General features: G+C 42.6%; 1 protein-coding gene across 1 annotated transcript in view; it reads left to right on the forward strand.

Moving 5' to 3' along the window:
• FRAS1 (Fraser extracellular matrix complex subunit 1) overlaps positions 1–20,863 on the forward strand; it is a 523,572-nt gene that overhangs the window by 139,114 nt on the left and 363,595 nt on the right. The gene's annotated exons all lie outside the window — the stretch shown is intronic.

A 20,863-nucleotide genomic window follows, 5' to 3' on the forward strand; every position in this document is an offset into this window, starting at 1 on the left:
TGGTTTCTTGAACTTTATCTTGATGGTGTCCACGGGCATATATTTTATAGTACTGCTAGCAGTGGTTGCACCCTTCATTTCCATATATTCGCTGATTCGGTAAAGAGTCTGCCTGTCAATGCAGGCGATGCAAGAGATACGGGTTCTTTCCCTGGGTCTGGAAGATCCCCTGGAGGAGGAAATAGCAACCTGCTCCAGTATTTTTGCCTGAAGAATCTCATGGACAGAGAAGCCTGGCCAGCTGCCGTCCATGAGGTTGCAGAGTCAGACATGACTGAACACATCACGGCTGCACTGATCCTCAGAAATGGTAGATGAAGGATTTCGAATAATAATTTCTGGAAACTCAAACATCATCTTTTAGGGCCTGAAGAAGAGTTTTTTCCCTGGTAGAATTTAAATGAAATCATGGAATTCCATAGGTGTTATTTGTAGACTTTTTGAAACTAAAGTAAAAAATGAGTAAAAATCTGTTGCCAGGAAGGAGAGTTTGAAAAACAGAGTGGGGTGCCCAATGATTGTGACAAAGTGGAGCAGAAATGTGGGTGAGATTCTGGGGATAGTATGTTCTGGATGTTTTAGGTGAGGTTTTGCAGAACTTTGCAAAAGTTCCCTTTATCCTTATGTTTTTACAGGCAGCTCATTGTTTTTACTTCATTAACCTTGCTACAGTCCATGGGGTTGCAAAGAGTTGGATACGACTGAGTGACTAACCATGCATAACCATGCTTATTGCTTCACTGTGGTTATTTTATCTCTCTTCCCACCCCATCCTTCCTGCAATGTTATTCTGGGCTCTTGGAGTCAAATTGTCTAGGTTCAAATCCTGACTCCTCTGCTTAATTTTTGTGTGATCTTGGGCAAGTTACTGAATTTCAACATCTGTAAAATAGGGTAGATGGTTCAAAGGATTGTCATGGAGGTTTAATGTGCTCATATATGTAAAGGACTGGCACATAAGAAGATGTTAATAGTTGGTAGTTATTGTTATATAATCATCATCGTCGTCACCATCATCGTCATGATTGTCATCACCATCATCTTTATTTCTCCGAAGAATCCTAGCATATCAGTATTATATTAATTGAATAATTTAAAAAAATGATACATGGCATTGTGAAGGAATTTTAAAGTGGGAAAGCTCAGAAGTTAAGCATTTGTTGGATAGAAAATGTAGCTTATTTCAGATACGTACATCCAAGTAAGAAGGCCTGAGACAAAGGAGAATGAGAGTAGAGAGTGGATTGAATATTCACAGGTGAGCAGAGAAGTCACACAACGCTTTTAGAGCAGGACTGGGTAATAGGTGCTTTTGATGATTTATATCACTTCTCCTTCACCTACCTCTGCTTCCAGGTACTTCTTTTAGGGGTTCGATGTTTCATGATTCATGCAAGCTCAGAGTCAACATTAACAGTGCCTCACCTTAATCACCAGGAAGCCTCTTTTCACTTTCTATCTCAGGATCTTCTCAGACCACTGAGGTCAGCTTGGCCAGCAGGCAAATGCAGCTTATAAGTATGATGCTTTATGGCCCCTGGAAATTCTTGACCAATAGCCTCAGGCTGTAGCCCTGCAGATGAATATTCTGGGAGATATTCTCCGCTTCTGAGAGGTCCCACTGGCAAACAGCCCTAACTGACCCTGATCTTTGTAACTCATCTTCTTACTGGCTTTTCCTCTGTCTTTATGTCATTCTTACCTCCCAATCGCTCATGCTTAGAGGAACCTCTTCCAAATGAATTATCTTTTCCCTGAGTCCTTGACCATACTTTAGACCCTGCTTTGGGAAGAACCCAAACGAATAAGAAGATGAAAGAAAGAGTGCAGGAAATTAATAGGTCAGTGTTCATTTGGGATGCTCTTTGCCATTCTTTCTGGTACATAGCTTACTGTTAAAACACCTTAGAAATATTTCTGTGTCTTAACTTCTTTCAGCTGTATTGAAACTTCCTTGAGGATAAGGACAATCTTTTTAAAATGTATTTACTGTACCTCACCTTCTGTCACTGAGTGGCGGCATATTTATTGATGGATTGGTTTTATAGTTGAATCTCACAATTCCTCTTGGGACTGTCATTTCAGAGTAATCTAGTTTTACCAGTGGGGAATCAGTGGCAAGTGATAAATGAGTTCTATTAGTTTGGGGATTTTAGGCTTTACGAGCTGTGGCTCATATGATCTTCCTAGCTGAAGAACAACTGTGGCTTCTGTGAGTAATTGTCTCCAAGAGATGATCACCTCTGAAGGTCCCCTTAGCTTGCTGTCCCTTCATGGAATGGTGACATTTCTTGGCTTTCTGTTTTCGATCTGTTTATATGAGAAAGAAATGAATTCTTTGGGGAGGACACTACTGTAGGGCATTTGTCTACAGAGAATGAAAGCAATTTTTATAAACTAAGAATGGTGCAAATCAGTAAATGGTCAAAATAAAGTAACATTGAGTATTTTGAAGTATCTAGTATTTGCAATATGCCAGTTTTTTGGCTTAACTCATATTCCCTTATGAAGAGATCTATGAGATTATTTGTGTACTGGCATGCTATCCAGACTTCCACTTCCTTCAGAATTGTGATAGCATTGATTTGATTAAGAAAAGAGAGTCCATTAGGATCAATGATGGTGCCATGTGTAATCAGACCTGTGTGGTTGGAAAGACAGAAACTATTTCCATAATTTAATACTTGAAAAAGTACTTTTAATTGTACCTGGCACATGGTGAACACTTAGTAAATGTGACTCTGATGATGATGTGTGAATTAAGAACCACTAAAACAGTTGGAGAAGAGCTCTAATGCCTTCAGCTTGCATTTTCCCCTTGTGATGGGGGTCACAGGGTGCGTGTGTGTGTGTGTGTGTGTGTGCTAAGTTGTACATGTATGCTTCAGTCATGTCCGACTCTTTGTGACCCTATGGACTGTAGCCCTCCAGGCTCCTCTGTCCATGGGATTCTTCAGGCAAGGATACTGGAGTGGGTTGCCATGTCCACCTCCAGGGGATCTTCCCAACCCAGGGATCAAACCCTTGTCTCTTATTTCTCTTGCACTGGCAGGCTGTTTCTTTGCCACTAGTGCCACCTGGGTACAGGATACTTAGGGATATGCAGAGAGAGCTCCCTGAATGCCTTATCTCTGTTAGGATACCAGAGAGTGGGTGGCTTATGAAAAACAGACGTCTACTTCTCAGAGTTCTGGAGGTTGGGAAGTCCAAGATCAAGGTGCCGGCAGATTCAGTGTCTGGTTAGGGCCTGTTTCCTGGTTCATAGACACCTGTCGTCTTGCCTTGCCTGCACGTGGCAGAAGGAATAAGGGAGCTCTCGAGTCTCTATAAAGTAAAGATTCCATTCAGCCTCATGACCTAATCATCTCCCAGAGGTCCCAAATCACATTAGCGGTTAGGTTTTAATGTGAATTTTGAAGTGATACAATCATTCAGTCTGTAGATGCAACTTCTTTATAGAAATATAGGTAGCGAGAACCCTCCCTCCCCTCCCCATACACCACCACCTTGCTTATTCAATGTGAAGAAATTGAAAGTTGATCTTATCTTATTGCTGATGTAATATGAATTTCACTTGGGATGATGAAGCAGTATCATCAATAGTCAGTTTCTAGCCCTTTGTAGAACCTTATTTTTGTTTTGACTTTTTTACCACTCTAAATAGATGTCAAGTCAACCAAAAATGAACAGAGCTCTTTTCTTGGACACAGCATGTGTTCAGCCACAAATAATTCACTCTAAGTTTCAGAGAGGCATGAGTCTGTGCCTCATGTTAAACACAGGCATGATACGGAGTTACTGACAAGGCCACGCCCCGCCATATGTTATTACTGAAATTTTTCTCCCAGGGAAGCAATACTGATTATTATGGAAGCCAGGCAGGTCTGAGTAGAGAAAGAATATGCTGAAGTTAAAAGAAAATCAGAGAGTAACTTCTAATACATACTTGGAGGCTGTCTTTCAACTTTTCCCTGCATTATTTTGAAGTAAATAAAGGGATTGCTGCAATACTGATGTGATCAATTTATTCAAGAAAGTAATACATCCAAGTTTGCTGTGGCCCTAGAATTATATTTTTTATCCAGACAAGTAGCTGCCAAAGAAGTCAGTGAGGCATTAATTTGATGAAACTTCTTCTAGCAAATTGCTGTTTCTAATTATCCAGTGTATTTACCTCTATAGTCATATCTTTCATCACTCAAAGTGGCTATACTTCAAGGGGAGATGTCTCCTCTTATGAAAAAGTGATGGGAATGCTGTACCTTGCAGTTTCCAGCATGCCTTGAATTGGTCTTTGTCTTGTTTGTCCCCAAGTCTGGAAGGCCAAGCAAGAATCCTTTTCATTCTTTCCCAACTGTTCTGTTTTCAGCCATTTCTTTCTCTCAGATATGATGAATTCTCATTAACTATTTAATATTAGTTCATCTTTTTCCCATCTCAGATATACTCTTATTGCGTTTGCACAGAGCATATATTTCTTTTTTTTTTTTTTTTTCTGGTGTTTTTTCTATGTGTCTGCCTCTCCATTTTGGGGTCAGAGACCATGTTTTATCTTTTTTTGGTGTTGCTTTTCACAAAGTAGATGTTCAAGAATTGTTACTTTGGTGAATTCTCTGGTGGTCCAGTGGTTAAGACTCTGTGTTTTCTCTGCCAGGGGCCCAGGTTCAATTCCTGGTTGGGGAACTAAAACCTCACAAGTCACACAGTGTGGCTAAAAAAAGAGAGAAAGAAAAAGGACTGTTACTTTGATGAAATATATATTTAGTGAATGTTAAAATATCCTAACTTAAATTTTAACACTAAAAATATGAAATTATTGATGAATTAGAAGAATGTATTAGGAGTTAGTTGGAATTATAGAATTTTTTTTTAAAGCACATGGAATTTTAGAGGAGCTTGAAACTTTAGCTTAGCCTCTGTTTCATGGATGAAGAATCTTGACTTGCTGAGGATGAGAAGTCCTTGGGGCAATGAACTCCAGTCTTTTAGTGCTTTGATTAAAGAGCTGGAGAATTAGCCTATGAAAGACCTGTTGTCAAATTAATTCTAAGAGTGAACTAAGGGCTCTGAGCTTTCACCCCACTTTCACCCCTCTACATATGATGTTTATGAATTGTAAAGTTAAGACTCAACCAACTGCTTCTGAAATTTGCAATATTAAGAATAAAACCTTGCTGACAAAGGTCCGTATAGTCCAAGCTATGGTTTTCTCATTAGTCATGTATGGACCTGAGACCTGGACCATAAATAAGACTGAGTGCCAAAGAATTGATGCTTCTGAACTGTGGTGTTGGAGGACTCTTGTGAGTCCCTTAGACAGCAAGGAGGTCAAACCAGTCAGTCTTAAAGGATATCAGCCCTGAATATTCATTAAAAGGACTGATGCTGAAGCTCCAGTACTTTGGCCACCTGATGCAAAGAACCAACTCATTAGAAAAGAACCTGATGCTGGGAAAGACTGAGGGCAAGAGGAGAGGGGGGTGACAGAGGTTGAGATGGTTGGATGGCATCACTGACTCGACGGATATGAGTTTGAGCAAACTCCAGGAGAGAGTGAAAGACAAGGAAGCCTGGTGTGCTGCAGTTCATGGGGTCACAAGGAGTTGGATATGACCTAGTGACTGAACAACAAGAACAAAGCCAAGTTAAGCTTATAGCCTAATGCCTGCTCTTCTTAACTGACTACAAAGCCAGGGTTTAAGGTGCCACTGATGTGAATCAATGGAGGTGTCAAAAATGCAGAAAGCACGGAGGACCTTAATGAAAATTGTCAGAGCGCTCTTCTCTGGGCATTCATTATGAGTTGAGAGATAAGAGAGATAATAAATACTTATTGATAGCCTACCATATGTCAGACCCCAGCCAAATTTATTAGATTCAACAATTCTTTAAAACAATGAGTCTTAACCAGCAGTGACTCTGCTCCTTTCTCTCCCCAGGGAAACTTTGGCAATATCTGGAAATAATTTTTTACTGGGATGACTATTGTAGAGGCTGTGGTTGCCACCAACCATTCTCCAGTGCCCAGGACAGCCTTCACTGAAAACAGTTATCTAGCCCCAAGTGTCAGTAGTGTCCCAGTATGGCAACCCTGTGAACCGAGTATTACATGTGTGCTGTGCTGTGCTCAGTTGCTTCAATTGTGTCTGACTCTGTGCAGCCCTTTGGACTACAGCCCGCCAGGCTCCTCTGTCCATGGGATTCTCCAGGCAAGAATGCTGGAGTGGGTTGCCATGCCCTTCTCCAGGGGATCTTCCCAACCCAGGGATTGAACTGGTGTCTCTTACATCAACCTGCATTGACAAGTGGGTTCTTTACCACTAGCACCACCTGGGAAGCCCAAGTGTTACATGGGGTTGGCCAAAACGTTTGTTCAGGTTTTTCCATAATATCTCGCAGGAAAACACGAATGAACTTTTTGGCCAGCCCAATATTACTTTCATATTTATAGAAAGTTGAGGGCTCCATGTTACCTGGTAGTAAGTGGATTGGACCTTTGGACCCAAATTTCTCACGAAACCCCAAAACTTGTGTCTTCTTACTAACCATTCTCTAGATGGAGCAGCAACTCCCAAGCGTTGATCTCCATGAACATCCATAGGGAGCTTGTTAGAACTCAGCTCTCTAGATCCACCCTTAGAAATTCTCCTGTAGTTGGTCTTTTGTAGAACATGAAATCTGTGTATTTTAATAGTCTCTCTAGCTCCTGGGATGTACACTTGAGAAACGCTGCTCTGGACAAGGCATCACTGCCTAGCCAAGGCTGCTCTTACTGTCCCTGTGGCTGGAACCTAGTGACTTGGCTACTTTGGTTTACTCTGGATTTTCATCTCTTTAACCTCACACCTTCCCTTCCTTTCTGCCTGAAGTAGTGATGGGGGCTTCCTTAGTTGTTTGTATGAATGTTCCCAGTGTTACTGGGTGAACTGAGGAGTTCGAGGCAAATGTCATCTTATTTCATGGGGATATGTTATTTCTTCATTCTGGGCTACCATTCTTTAAGATTAATGATGCTTGGTACTTTGGGTATTGGAAGTAATATAGAATTGTTTTGTAACACTGATTTCAAGGAGGAATGACGAAAGCTTCCTTTAGGGTCAGCCAGACTGGTGTGATTAATTTAGCAAACATGAACTGAGTGCTGTGTCTCTGGCAGCTAGGAATTTTGCTGCATGATTGCTGGGCAATAATATATCATAAAACAGGGTCAGTGCTGCTGGACCTTAGGAACCAGGAGACCTCACCATGCACCAGGGAGTGACTTAGAGGTGCCTAAGGATAACGAGGTTGGAAGTGTCTCCTGCAAGATGTGGTACACAGTCAATTCTTTTTATTTGTGGATTCTGCATTTGTGAATTCACCTACTCACTAACATTTTATTTGTAACCCCCAAATCCATACTCATGGCACTTTTTATGGTTATTTAGGGTACCAGCAGAGTGGCGGAAAGTTTGAGTTGCTTGACTTACATATTCCTGGCTGAAATCAAACATAATGATGATCTGCTCTCTAGTTTCACTTCTCATCCTGTAAACAAGTCTGTTTAGGACCATGTTTTTCACATCTTTGTTCTTTTTGGTGGTGATTTCACTTTTCAGAGTGCTCTTCCAGATTCCTGCTGAAGTGCAGTCTAGTATCCTAAACAGGAAGTCTAATGATGTGCCTTACAGAGATGTGCCTTCCATGAGTCAGAAGTTTCATTCAGGCATTGATTACATATTGTGCTGCTGGCTGTGGGTTCAGGGTTAATGAATATACAGTGTATATCAAATAAGGAGTCCTGGTGGCTCAGATGGTAAAGAATATGATTGCAATGCAGGAGACCTGGGTTCAATCCCTGGTTTGGGAAGATCCCCTGGAGAAGGAAATAGCTACTCACTCCAATATTCTTGTCTGGGAAATCTCATGGACAGAGGTACATGGTGGGTTACAATCCATGGAGTTGCAAAGAGTCAGACATGACTTAATGACTAACACTTTTAGTGAAGTGAAGTCGCTCAGTTGTGTCCGACTCTTTGCGACCCCATGGACTGTAGCCCACCAGGCTCCTCCATCCATGGAATTTTCTAGGCAAGAGTACTGGAGTGGGTTGCCATTTCCTTCTCCAGGGGATCTTCCCAACAGAAACACAAAAGACAAGGTAATTGATTCATTGATGAAAACATTGTGACCAGAGGCTACAGGAACCTTGCCCTAAATTTCCCTTAGGAGCAGTGGCTCAGTATTTACTAAGTGAAGGTTGTGGAGACTTTATAGAACACAGCTACCACGAATAATGATAATTCCCTGTATACAGTATCAGTTCAGTTCAATTGCTCAGGCATGTCCGACTCTGTGACCCCCACGGACTGCAGCACACCAGACTTCCCTGTCCATCACCAACTCCTGGAGCTTGCTCAAACTCATGTCCATAGAGTTGGTGATACCATCCAACCATTTCATCCTCTGTCATCCCCTTCTCCTCCTCAAGATTTCCCAGCATCAGGGTGTTTTCCAATGAGTAAGCTCTTTGCATGAGGTGGCCAAAGTATTGGAGTTTCAGCTTCACCATCATTCCATCTAGTGAATATTCACAGTTGATTTCCTTTAGGATGGATTGGTTTGATCTCCTTGCAGGGGACTCTGAAGAGTCTTCTCCAACACCACAGTTCAAAAGCATCAATTCTTTGGTGCTCAGCTATCTTTATGGTCTAACTCTCACATTCATTCATGACTACTGGAAAAATCATGCCTTTGTCATAAAAATAATGTCCCTGCTTTTTAATATGCTGTCTAGGTTGGTCATAGCTTTTCTTCCAAGAAGCAAATGTCATTTAATTTTGTGGCTTCAGTCACTATCTGCAATGATTTTGGAGCACAAGAAAATGAACTCTGTCAGTGTTTCCATTGTTTCCCCATCTGTTTGTCATGAAGTGATGGGACCAGATGCCATGGTTCTGAATGTTGAGTTTTAAGCCAGCTTTTTCACTTTCCTCTTTCACCTTCCTCAAGAGACTCTTTAGTTCCTCTTCATTTTCTTCCATAAAGGTGGTGTCATCTGCATATCTGAGGTCGTTGATATTTCTCCTGGCAATCTTGATTCCAGTTTGTGATTTATCCAGCTTGGTGTTTCGCATCATGTACTCTGCATAGAAGTTAAATAAGCAGGGTGACAATATACAGCCTTGATGTACTCCTTTCCCAATTTCGAACTAGTTCATTGTTCCATGTCCGGTTCTAACTGCTGCTTCTTGACCTGCATACAGATTTTTTAAGAGGCAGGTAAGGTGGTCTGGTATTCCCATCTCTTTCAGAATTTTCCACAGTTTGTTGTGATTCACACAGTCAAAGGCTTTAGCATAGTCAATGAAGCAGAAATAGGTGTTTTTCTGGAACTCTCTTGCTTTTTCTATGATCCAAAGAATATTGGCAATTTGACCTCTGGTTCCTCTGCCTTTTCTAAATCCAGCTTGAACATCTGATAGTTCTCAGTTCACGTACTATTGAAGCCTAGCTTGGAGAATTTTGAGCATTACTTTGCTAGCGTGTGTGATGAGTAGTACAGTTGTGTGGTAGTTTGAGCATTCTTTGGCATTGCCTTTCTTTGGGATTGGAATGAAAACTGACCTTTTCCAGTTCTGTGGCCACTGCTGAGTTTTCCAAATTTGCTGGCATATTGAGTGTAGCGCCTTCACAGCATTATCTTTTAGGATTTGAAATAGCTCAACTGGATTACCTCCACTAGCTTTGTTCATAGTGATGCTTCCTAAGACCCACTTGACTTCGCATTCCAGGATGTCTGGCTTTAGGTGAATGATCACACCACGGTGGTTGTTTGGGTCATGAAGATCTTTTTTGTTTATTTCTTCTATGTATTCCTGCTACTACTTCTTAATATCTTCTGCTTCTGTTAGTTCCATACCATTTCTGTCCTTTATTGTGCCCATCTTTACATGAAATATTCCCTTGATATCTCTAATTTTCTTGAAGAGATTGCTAGTCTTTCCCATTCCATTGTTTTCCTCTATTTCTTTGCATTGATTACTTAAGACAACTTTCTTGTCTCTCTTTGCTATTCTTTGGAACTCTGCATTCAGATGGATATATCTTTCCTTTTCTCCTTTACCTTTAGCTTCTCTTCTTTTCTCAGCTATTTGTATATGGTATATGGATGATCTTAACTGCTATATGAGGGACTATGCAGCCATGGTGTAGAATTGACGCAAAAAGACTTTAATTTTGCTTAAGACACAGTGAGTGATGTTTTTCCAAGTAAACATGGCTGATCTCCATTCACACAGAGATCACAGTAGATTAAGATAATTGTTCCCTAAAGGAATAAAGTAATGGAAAATAGCCCTCGCCTTTCAAGATGTAATTATTGAAGAAATTTAAGGGCCATTTGATTGATTTTCAGGAACCAATGTTAGTATCTGAACTGATTTCTGGTATCACTATTATGTAGTTTTATTAATCTGTCTCTGGATTTTACATGATTAAAAAATTTTTTTTTTACCCACAGTCCATAAAGCACTCCATATGGAAAAAGAGAAGACCTTTTGAGTTGACTTTGTTGTTGTTGGTTAATCACTAAGTCGTGTCTGACTCTTTTGTGACCCCATGGACTGTAACCTCCCATGCTCCACTGTCCATGGGATTTCCCAGGCGAGAATACTTGAGTAGGTTTCTATTTCCTCCTCCAGGGAATCTTTCTGACCCAGAGATCAAACCCACGTCTCCTGCATTGGCAGGCAGGTCCTTTACCACTGAACTACCAGGGAAGCCCTTTGAGTTGACTTACTCTTCACCTACTTAGATTGCGTATTTTCTAAAATTCAGAAAAGAAATTTTTATTTGATTTAGAGTTTTTTAGGTGAAAAGAATACAGGTCATCCCTACAAAGGAAGCAAATTATGGGAAGCCTTTAAACATAGATTGCTATGTTTTGTGCTGTGTTTTCTTCACCACATTTTTAATCTTTTATGTATTTGAGGATCAGAGACAGATAAAGCAGTATCTTTGTTAAGGAGAACCTGCCCAGGAGGCAGTTGGAAGTTTGCTTTGTTCTCAAGCTCCAGGGGACTTTTTGGGTGGTGGATCCAGGTAGAGAATAAGCATCCTAGTGATACTCAGATGCTCTTCTGACTCCATGAATGGGAAGGAACTGGGACCTCTGAAATTAAAAGAGCGTATAAATGGGTGGTGCTCTTTAAAGTTTCCAGCCAATTAGATTCTTTGGGAATGACAAAACATCTGTACCTAAGAAAATGAAAATCTGTACATTAATTCCTTGAATCAGCAACTCTAACCATCATGTACCAAGCATCATGTAACCAACCCTTGCTGCCCCTGAATTGTTAGGTTGGAAGTAGGAAATAGAAATTTTTGAGTAGTGCAGAGGGCTGGTGCAGGTAGCACAGAGAACTTGTGACTTAAACTTTCTCTTCTTGGGAGAGAAGCAGTAGGAAGAGGGTGGCAGTTCAAATAGGGGAGGATATCTGTAACAAAGGCACGATTTGATGACTTTGCTGTTGTAGGTCTGGCCCAGGCTGCTAAGACTAGTTAAGAGGAAGCCCAGCCTCTTCAGTTGAACTAATGGCTTCCATTTCCCCAGTCTGTTTCCACTGCTAAGAGGAAGCCCAGGGAAAGAGAAGGGAAAGGCAGGTTGGATCTTGGACCTTCAACCCCCTGAATACAGAATTCCAGCAGGAAGTCTTAAAAATGATAATCACAGTTATGCCACCTATAGTAGGGTGAGTCATAACCCCACGTTGTTTATATTCTAATCCTGTACCATGCCATGTAATTGTAGATGGCAAAAGTAGTGTGATGAAGGATTTTGTGATGGGAGATAGAGTATCTTAGATTATCCAGGTGAGCCCAATCGTGTAATCACAAGGGTCCTTAGGGGAAGGAAAAGACAGAGGGAGAAAACCACAGAAAAGGCAGTGTGATGGTACAAGCAGCAATTGGAGTGAGTAATGTACTTTGAGAGGCTTCCCTGGTGGCTCAGAGGTAAGCAATGCAGGAGATTCAGATTTGATCCCTGGGTTGGAAAAATCCCATGGAGCAGGTAATGGCATCCTACTCCAATATTCTTGCCTGGGAAAATCCATGGACAGAAGAGCCTGGTGGGCTATTTTTGTTTAGTCATAAATAGTTGGACATGACTTAGTAACTAAACAATAACAATATACTTTGAAGATGAAAGAAGATAATCCCAGAAGGGTCTCTAACACAGGTTGCTGAAAAACGCATGAAACAGATTTCTTCCATCAGAGTCTTAAGAAAGAACCAGGGCTGCTGACACTTTGACTTTAGTCCAGAGGAACTGAGGCTAGACTTCTGACTTACAGAACTGCAGAATACATAAGCCACTAACATGGTGGCAATTAGTTACAGCAGCCATAGAAACTCATGTACTCTACCTGGAGGGCATTTTCATGATATAGTTATTGTATTATTTCCTTTTGGAAAAGTAAGTTTACAGAACATTTGTGGGTATATGCCTCGTGTGCAAATATTCTCTCACATTTCATCTTTCCTTTATTAGGGTAACTAAGCAAGAGTTTTTCAGCATTTTAAGGGGAGTGTCTGGGAGGAACCATAAACTTGTAGTATTCAAGAGGTCAGGGAAAATTGAACCTATTTACAGATGAGTCTATTCTTTTTGACTCTGTCGACTGTAGCCCACAAGGCTCCTCTGTCCATGGGATTCTCCAGGCAAGAAGACTTGAGTGGGTTGCCATTCCCGTCTCCAGGGGATCTTCCCGACACAGATATCGAACTCGTGACTCTAGCATTGCAGGCAGATTCTTTACCATCTGCTCCACCAGGGAAGCCTACAGATGAGTTAATTGAGATTAAAGTGTGGGGCTCCTGATTTCCAGTCTAATGGGGGTACTAGATGAGGTAAGCGTCCCGCTGCTCCTCTTTCTGGCCTCCTGGGTGTTTTCTGCCTCCTTTGTGAAGACGGCTCACCTCTCTCAGTTGCTACCATATGTGATGGTGACATTGCTGAGGGCTGTGAGCCCAGGAACAGCTCCGACTTTGTTAAGGAGAGGAAGGGGGTATGAAGAAACAGACGCCAATTGGAATAAAGTTATTTTAAAAAATCATCCCAGATGCATAGTTACCATGACAGAACTGCAGTGTATACTCTGCTGTTTTAAGCCTTCATTACAAACTGAAAGGAGTTTTCTTCAAACCCAACCATTAAGCCTTGAAACCCAATTCCTGCTCATCAAATGCAGTCTGGAAAGGAGATGGAATGCCATAAATTACCTCAATTAAAACTTTTTCTTTTGTTCTGTTCTTTCGGAGACTAATCCAAGGAGGACAAGAATGCAGCAGAAATCCAACTTGCCAAGATGATTTTAATACTCCCAAACCTGAGCCTAATTATAACCTTTGTTTACCTTCTTAGACCGCTGTCTCAGGTAAAATAAAGGTTCACGAGGAATTTAGATAGAGGGAGGCTTTTAATATATATATATTTTTCCATGTAAGTGGGAGTTACACCTATACATTTAACAAATAATGTGAAATTACTGACCTAAAGTTTCCTGTGTTTTTAAAGGGCAGGAGGGAGCTGTAATAACGTTACACGCATGCTTCTGTAATCCTGGCAACAACCTGTGGGGCACATATTGTTATTTTACTTGTCAAGAAGCTGTAGTTCGGGGAGCTAAAGTGATTAGCAGAGTTACAATGAGCAATTTGAAAAGAATTCAAGTCTCAAAACTCTAGAGTGAGAAAGCTAGCAGTTCTCATTCCTTTTAAACCAGCGCTCTGTCCTCCACGTTTGAGGCCTGCACAGGGCATCTGAGTGCACGGGGCAAACATAGCATCAAGTCAAGCTTTTAGATACCTATGCCTTTGTTGATGAAAAATTTTATTTGTATAAATGTCTTTTTGAAGACATGCATTACAGATTTGCTTATATGAAACCTTCCTCCATTTATAATTTATTATGACAGTAACAACACACTCACTTCAAGGTAAGCAAAGCTAAAAGCCTAGATATTCTCCTATAGTCTTCTCCAGGTTCATACAAAGGAGAACTGTCATTTGAAGGAAAAGCATTGCCTCATTCAGGTCCCATCGAACAGAGAGAGATGAATTGCTGTTTGCATGCCTGTTATTCACAGGTAGGTCACTGCCCCTAACGCACTGCGTAGACTTTGATATCTTCTGGAGTTAAAGCATTTCCCTGCAGCTTTGTTTATCCTCAGACTAGTCTGGGGTACCTCAAATTTGAACGAAATCGCTCATGAATGATTGAGGTTTTGATGTGGACGATTCTCTCCACTGCACCACAGGCGTATGTAACTCCACTAATCTGAAATTTTTTGCCGTCAAAATGGCTAAGGATCTAAGTATCAGAGTCCCTGAGGAAGAAGCTCCTTTTGTTCTTGGGAAGACATCTTGTGGTGGCTTTAGGACTTCTTCACATAGGAGGGTGTTGCCACGCTTATGGCTGACAGGCCCACAATGACCTGTTGAAACAAGCAGTAACCCACTCATAGGAATTTACCCTAGGCCGTACTCAACTTCCCAGGTGGTTCATGGCTTGTGTCTCTGGCTTTTGGTTTTCAGGCAACCCCTTGGAATTGCCCTCAGCCTCTGAGAGTTCCTATGTCATCCCCCCTCTCCCTGTTTACTCTTCCTCTGAAACTGCAGGAACAAGCCCATTCTTGCTCCAACATTCCTAACACTGACCCAGCTTATCCCCTACCTCATCACAGCATTGATCCCCTCTGCAGAGGGCTGGTGGTGGTCTCCTCATGGTCCTAATACATTATCCCTGCCTATTTTCAAGAAGATAGCCACAGAGACCAAATTGTGTAGCCAACAGAGTCCTTTGGTTGGTTATCTTTTGTTTACCCTTCCAAACCTATGGCTCCCCTCTGGTCTGAAACCCTGGAGGCTGCATGCAGTGATTGGCCCTTCCCTTCTGCCTTCTGGTTAGGCGTAGGCATTGGGTAATGCTAGTAGGAGCTGAGAAAGCTGCAGGAGAGTGAGAAGATAGGGGTGCCCCCCACATGAGCTGCTTGTGATTTGTTGGCTTCCCTGGTGGCTCAGAGGTTAAAGCGTCTGCCTCCAATGCGGGAGACCCAGGTTTGGTCCCTGGGTCAGGAAGATCCCTGGAGAAGGAAATGGCAATCCACTCCAGTATTCTTGCCTGGAGAATCCCATGGACGGAGAAGTGCATGGGGTCGCAAAGAGTCGGACACGACTGAGCAACTTCACCTTCAGCTTCACCTTCTGCATCCAAAGACCACAGCGCTTTCAGATTCTCTCCTGTGTCCTTCAGGCCCGGGGGTGGTATGGCTCCCTGGCTCTCTGCTGTTGCCTGGGCTCGCCGATTCTTTGCTGCACTGCTGTCAGTGGCCTCTGTCTTCTCTTTTCTTTGTGGTCCTGTTGGACTGAGCCATCTGCTTTCTGCCAGGACCAGGCGCTGGCCTCCTTTTCTGAGGTTTCCCTGACTCGTACCCATGAGCGGCTCCTCTTTCCCTCTCTGTGTGTTAGTACTCACACACATTGAGTATTAATATGTAGCATTGCCACACCTCTTTCCCCTGGCCCTGTGGTTTGAGCAACTGTCTGTCATCCGTCATTTCCACCTTAGTAGGAAAAAATCTCAGAACTAGCCATTGGAGAAACCAGGTGGCCTAATGTTTTTTAAAATTCAAATAAGATGAAAATAGGGCCAGAGATGATAGATGTATTGTGCAGGCTCCACCAGACACTACCTAGAGGCTGGTCCACTGTGTTTTGCTTTGCACAATATAGAGACTGGGGATAAATATTACAAACAAGAGATGGGTTCTGAAATGCAGAAGATGCCATCTTCTGAAGTTGAATGCAGTAAGATCCAACACCAAACAGATGAAATCATCCTTCTGCACAAAAAATATAAAATGCATTCTAAGAGAAGATATTGCTTTTGAAAATGTATTGCCAAGTCAAGAATGTTTCACTGCCTTCAGCTGGTAGACGGAGGGAGTTTCCCAAGAAATTAAGATAAGCTTTAATCTAGTGGATTTTATATGCATAAAAGAATGCACCATCACAGAAAGGAGGGGGTGTTATTTGTCTAGAGAAGAGGGAAGCATGTGAGACTATTTGTGTCCTTTACCGATTAACTATTGGCTTGGCAAAAAAGTTTTTTGGGTTTGTCCATAAGAATGTACAGAAAAACTAGAATGAAGTTTTTGGCCAACTCAGTACTTCAAGAGTCATCTCAACTGAATGACTGGAGTGTTCTGACTCAATTCCCAGATATATCCTTCTACTTGTAGGGTCTGTTAAATTCAGCACTGACCATCTACTGTGAGATTCTCACTGTAACAGGAATTGGATGCATTAAGATAGTCTGGATATGGATCCTGACTTCTGGGAAACTATAATGGGGAGAGAGACACAAAAACAGGTCCTTTAAAAAATATATTTATTTTTAATTGAAGGATAATTCCTTTACAGTATTGGTTTGATTTCTGCCATACATTGACATGAATTAGCCATAGGTATACATACGTCCCCTCCTTCTTGAACCTTCCTCCCTCTTCCCTCCCTTTCTCACCCCTCTAGGTTGTTGCAGAGCCCCAGTTTGAGTTCCCTGAGTCATACAGCAAATTTCCATTTGCTCTCTATTTTACATATGGTATATGCTTCCATGCTACTCTTCTCATTCATCTCACCCTCTCCTTCCTCCTCTCAACCCTTGTCCATAAGTTTGTTCTCTATGTCTGTATCTCCATTGCTGCCCTGCAAATAGGTTCATCAGTACCATCTTTCTAGATTCCATATATATATATGCATTGATAGATATTTGTTTTCCTCTTTCTGACTTATTTCACTCTGTATGATAGGCTCTAGGCTCATCCATCTCATTAGAACTGACTCAAATGCATTCCTTTTAATGACTATTATTCCATAGTCTATATGTACCACAGCTTCTTTATTCATTCATCTGTGGAAAACAGATGCTTTTAATGAAGCCTCTCACAAGCTGGAATCAAGATTGCCAGGAGAAATATTAATAACCTCAGATATGCAGATGACACCACCCTTGTGGCAGAAAGTGAAGAGGAGCTAAAAAGCCTCTTGTTGCAAGTGAAAGAGGACAGTGAAAAAGTTGGCTTAAAGCTCAACATTCAGAAAACGAAGATCATGGCATCTGGTCCCATCACTTCATGGGAAATAGATGGGGGAACAGTGGAAACAGTGTCAGACTTTATTTTGGGGGGGCTCCAAAATCACTGCAGATGATGATTGCAGCCATGAAATTAAAAGATGCTCACTCCTTGGAAGAAAAGTTATGACCAACCTAGATAGCATATTGAAAAGCAGAGACATTACTTTGCCAGTAAAGGTCCATCTAGTCAAGGCTATGGTTTTTCCAGTGTCATGTATGGATGTGAAAGTTGGACTGTGAAGAAGGCTGAGTGCTGAAGAATTGATGCTTTTGAACTGTGGTGTTGGAGAAGACTCTTGAGAGTCCCTTGGACTGCAAGGAGATCCAACCAGTCCATTCTAGAGATCAGTCCTGGGATTTCTTTGGAAGGAATGATGCTAAAGCTGAAACTCCAGTACTCTGGCCACCTCATGCGAAGAGTTGACTCATTGGAAAAGGCTCTGATGCTGGGAGGGATTGGGTGCAGGAGGAGAAGGGGATGACAGAGGATGAGATGGCTGGATGGCATCACCAACTTGATGGATGTGAGTTTGAGTGAACTCCCAAAGTGGATGATGGACAGGGAGGCCTGGCGTGCTGCAATTTATGGGGTTGCAAAGAGCTGGACATGACTGAGCAACTGAAATGAACTGAACTGAACTGTACTCCCTGTCATGCTCTCTCATAGCCTCCTGTTTTCTTTTTTTTTTTTTTTTTTCAAAATACTTAGCTGCTAGGAAACTAGGAAACCATCTCTTGTGGTCTTTAGTTTGGAGGTATCAGCCACTCCGTGACAAACCATACTGACATCGGTTGGGGAGTGCTCAACCTCTTGACTGGTTCAAGAAAATGTGTCCAGGGCCAGGTGAGAGGTTCAGCTTTGAAGTGAGACTGAGCTATAAGGGAGAAGATAAGTCACCACCCATAGTATGTGCTCAGCAAGTGAATTCATAGAATAGTTATTTAATGAGTCTGTACTAAGTGCTGGGTGGCTCAGCAGTGAAGAATCCACCTGAAATGCTGAAGATGCAGGAGAAGAGGGTTCAATCCTTGGGTCGGGAAGATAGCCCAGAGAAGGAAATGGCAACTCATTCCAGTATTTTTGCTGGGAAAATTTCATGCACAGAGAAGCCTGGAGGGCCAAGAGTGTCCATGGGGTTGCAAAAAATCAGACTCAACTGAGCGACTGAGCACACAATACAAAAGTGCCAGGGAGAGGCATTGGTGTCAGGAGTCACTAAGACCATGTCCTTACCTTGTTGGATCCTGTATGTTGGGAAATGTCTTGATAGAGTGTTTCCTGAAGAATGTGGTGGGTCTAAGAGGCAAGAGAAGCAGATACACCAAGAGCTCAAATCTGGAGCAGAAGTGAAAGTGATGGGAGTTTGGGGTATTCACTGTGGTCTGGGGTTGGAGGGAGAGTTAGGGGAAGGGGGGTTGGAGAAGACTTGATAGAGCTTCAAATCCGGGTCAGCCTCTGGGTTACTTTTCCCTAAGGTTTGTGCATTTCTGTGCATCTGAAGACAGAGCCTTAAACTGTTAGCATCCCCTAGATGCTCATTTGTTACTAGGAGGATCAGAGCAGCAGGACTCACTGAAGCTGACCTTTGAAAATAACTGCTTTTAATTAAAAGGAGTATTTGGTTATGGGTAAGTCATTAGGAAGGCTAATTTCATTTATGTTTTTTACTGCTGGCCTGCCTCCCAACCGAGCTGACCAAAGAAAGACCAGTGTTTTCCAGAACAGCTCATGACTCTGCACCCTTTAGCTCCCTGTGCCCTGGTTCCCAGTGTCTCTGATTGTGTCCTGTTTGGGGTTCACATGACAGTCTTTATTCTCTTGACTTGGCCTCTTCTGAGCTCACCCACCACTTCTCCTGCTAGTACTGGCCTTGTCCTCCATGTAATGATGGTACACACCGCACCCATGTCCCTTCACACCTCTCTTTCCATGTTCCCATCCTTTCTTCTTGTGGGAACCTCGTCTCCTGCCATCTTCCCTCCTCCCAGTACCTTCCCCCGCCCACCCCCATCTAACTCCTTCCAAGACTCAATCCAGGCATCACCACCTTCCAGAAGTCTTCTGTGCTCCCCTCCAGTTGAGCTGAGAGCCCTGGACTTTGGTTCTCATTCTAAGTCATGCGTATTTCTGTTGACGCACTCATCACCTTTTCAAATTCTTTTTATTTATTAAAAAATTATTCTGGGAGGTGGTGCTGTACTGGGTCTTTGTTGCTGTACTCAGGCTTTCTCTGGTTGCGGTGAGCAGGGGCTACTCTCTAGCTGCAGTGCACAGGCTTCTCATCGTAGTGGTTTCTCTTGCTGCCGAGCATGGGCTCCAGATGTGTGAGCTTTAGTAGTTGAGGCATATAGGCTCAGTAGTTGTGGCTCCAAGGCTCTAGAGTGCAGGCTCAGTAGTTGAGGTGCATGGGTTTGGTTGCCCCCCAAGCATGTGGGGTCTTCCCAGATCAGGGGATGAACTGGTGTCCCCTGCCTTGCAAGAGGGATTCTTAACTGCCACCAGAGAAGCCCTCATCACCTTTTATGTAAATTATCCACTGTCATAAGTTTTGTGTTTACATTTACTATTTATTCTCCTGCTGGCCTCCTTCTGGCCTGGGTGTAGGTCACTTTAGAACCTCAGCAGCAAATACAGTGCATGGCACACAGTTTATCCTGGAAGAAGTTATTCTGATTTGTTATATTTGGGGGCTTTCCTGACTTCTGGAGAGTCTCAACTTTGTGCTTTGCCTTCGTCTGCCCCAAGTTCTTCGTATCTCAGGGACACTTACGTGTCCTGAGAAATTGGGGCCCTAGGGATGGTCCATGTGTCATTGTCCTGTTCTTGCCTATGAGAAAGATGCTGAAGTTATGGGAAATAGGTTTGCTGGGTATGGCAGCAGCTGAGAAAGGGAGAGGGGAAGTGGGTTACTACCTTCATCTGCATAATCATTGCAGAGCAAGGAGATTGTAGGTGTCAGAGCTCTTGGCAGAAACCAGTGGCTGTTAGGTTGTAAAATCCTAGAGTCTGTTCGGTGGCAGAGCCTCAGGAAAAGCAGTAAGCAGCTTTCTTTCTGCCTGGGTGTGCAGTGTGGAGAGAGTCTGTGATCATCCCACATCCACACCCCATGAGGACCACGGCCTGTCATATACACAGCAGTTTTCTTTCACCAAGACAGAAGCACTCGCGTCCCGGCGTGCATGTGATGGTGGGCTTGCTGTCATGTGAGATGGGACTTGCTGGCAAAGAAGGCAGCTGTGGCCATTTTGGTGTTTATGTTATAGTGAGAAGTTGCATCTTGAAAATAATTGCCTGATGTGACGTTAATGTTTAGAGGAGCTGGAATGGAAGTTATTGCAGGAGGGATGGGTTCTAGACTAGAAAGGGACATGAAGGCAACTTCTGGGGTACTGGAAAGTTTCTCTCTCTAGACCTGCGTGCCTGTCCCCAGATGGAGAAGGATCATGGAGCTGTACACTGAAGGCTTGTGTACCTTACTGTGTGAATGCTATCTGTCAAGATTTGAAAGAAGAGAAGTCACTTGCAAGATGGATACACCATCATTGAAAAAAACAGAGAGGCAGGAGGTGGATTCTCAACCTTAAATAAGGTGTCCTGTGACTGAACAGCTGCCTTCAAACTTATGTGATCCTTATAATTACACCAGGCCATGGAGAAGTCGCAGGGAAATTGCGCTGAGGCAC

Source organism: Ovis aries, chromosome 6 (assembly GCF_016772045.2).
Source record: "Ovis aries strain OAR_USU_Benz2616 breed Rambouillet chromosome 6, ARS-UI_Ramb_v3.0, whole genome shotgun sequence".
Taxonomy (NCBI): Eukaryota; Metazoa; Chordata; class Mammalia; order Artiodactyla; family Bovidae; genus Ovis; species Ovis aries.